We start from the raw sequence: 2297 nt of genomic DNA, 5'->3' as shown, positions 1-2297 counted from the left end.
AAGTGCCTTTCAAAGTAAAGAATGAATGAAAGTTGAGTGTTTAAACGGGTTTCACTCGTGAGGCACATTTAAAAACGTTTCTCTGTCGGTTTCTAATCCAACCCCACACAGATGTTCCTGATGTTTCTGCTGCGTCATCATCACCTGTTACCTGTCTGCGTCTCACCTGTCTGGATCACCGTTCGTCAGATCCACTGTCTCTGAAACACACCTGATGACATCATCACATCTTTGGTTGAAAATCATTTCTGTGTGTTGGAGGGGCTGATGCCCAGGTGTGTTTAGAGAGGTGCGGGGAGTGGGGCGGCATCTCCTCCTGATGTATGAGAGCCAACCCCGACTGATGTGATTGGATTAAACAACCACAGTCACATTTCCTTCCCTGAGTGCAGCTTTAACATGCCGGCACTTTTTAAAAATGATGAAGGTTTATAAGCTTTAAAGTGAATTCAAACTACCAGCAGGTTCTCAGCTCCGCAGGTCACGGCTGATTCCTTCAGCAGAAGGAATCTGAGTAAAGGAGGAGACCCAATCCCAGGTGAGTCCATCCCAACCATCACACCTCGACCCACATGATGACCCTCAGGACCTCCTCCAGGCTGGGACACCAGCTTGACACCAGGCTGAGAGGTCAAATCTTCATGAGCCTAACAAGTCGTCAAGGTGCCTTCACCTCAAACAGGAAGCGAAGAAACAGCCACTGTGACATCACTTCCAGGACACAGGTGTTTCATTGCACAGAAGTTAAAGCTGTGCTTTGGTGTCATGACTTAAAGGAGGCCTGTGAATTCATGAAGACTCAATTCTTGTTGTTCAACCTCCTGAAGACTTAATGCAGCTGTGGGTCTCTTACACTCAGGTTTACCTGTCACAGGTGAGTCAGACAGCTCATGTTAACCTGAACCCTCCGCCAGGTGTTTAAAGTGGATGTCTTTTTATTTTTCCCTGAAACACAGTCAGGGATGGTTTCCTTAGAAACCACCATCATCCCAGGCTGCACGTGATGCGTTCAGTGGACATCTGTAAACGTCACGAACGAGAAACAAACTCCACATCATTGAAATGTTTCTGTTGAGCTATTTGAGAACTCAACAGCGCCGCCGTGTGGCCAAGCGAGTGCACTGCATCAGAAATCAAACAAACTTCCAAACCACCAGATTTTTTAGCATTAAACAAAACTCTCTTTTTAATATTGGCTTTTATTTCTTCATATACAATAAAGCAGAAGCTTTTCAGTTATCCTCAGAGGCAGTCGTGATGATGAGGAAACATGAACAGATGTGGAAATCCGTTCAGTGGATATCTCTGTGTGTCCTTAAGTGGCAGACCCAAAAACCCTCCACAGCTGATGAACAGGATCTGAGAGTCACGAGGAAAAAAGAATCAAACAAAGAGAAAAACAAAATGAAATAACCAACGTGAAAGCAAAATGACCCGAGTAAATAAGTGAAACTAAAAGTCTTTGTCAAACTGATGACATTTATAAAAACGGGGTAGTTATCGCTACGGTAATAGTTGAAAGAAACGAGATCAACAGCCAAACCGTCGCACACCAGAGGACCTCCACAATCACCCTGTGAGGATTTTAATTTGTCAGATTATTTTTTTATATGTTTGTCAACAGAACAAGTTTCCACTGAAAGCACAGAAAACATACCTGACAGAATCCTTTGGCTGTCTTATATCCACCTGCACAGGTAACATTGGCAGGAAGACCAGGCCACTGTTCCTCACAGACGTGTCTATCAATGACACGTCCACCACCCTCACTCATCAACAGGCTCCCCATCAGTTTTACTTTCTCCCCATCCAGCCACATGACAACGTGATTTTCTTGTATTTCAGCAGGAAGCTGAATTGTTTGTACTCTGTGGTCTAATCGAACTTTCTCAGACAGCTGACACAGCATGGAGTAAAAATAGAAACATGTTTTTCCACATAGAGGCTTTTATTAAAAATATAATTATACCACAAACAGGTCAAACGAAACGGTGGTCTTACCTTGAGTAACATGATGTCATTACCAAGTCCAACGTGTTGGTAATTTTCATGGATGATTTTGTTTTCAATTTTTACTTTCTGATGATTTTACCGTTCTTCAGATTGTGGTTGCCGAGAACGACGTGTGTGAGGCCTCTGAGGGAGTAATCAGCGAGAATTTAAAATGTAAACTATTTTAAACCTGATCTCTTGATTTCTCAGTCGTTACATGCAGGATAATGTCAGCAGCAGTGTTGGCCAAGTTACTTGAAAAAAGTAATCAGTAACTAATTACTGATTACTTCCCCAACAAAGTA

This window comes from Pundamilia nyererei, unplaced genomic scaffold, assembly GCF_000239375.1.
Source record: "Pundamilia nyererei isolate P.nyererei 1_Seehausen unplaced genomic scaffold, PunNye1.0 scaffold00154, whole genome shotgun sequence".
NCBI classification, from domain to species: Eukaryota; Metazoa; Chordata; class Actinopteri; order Cichliformes; family Cichlidae; genus Pundamilia; species Pundamilia nyererei.
Note: the sequence above shows the minus strand (reverse complement) of the source record.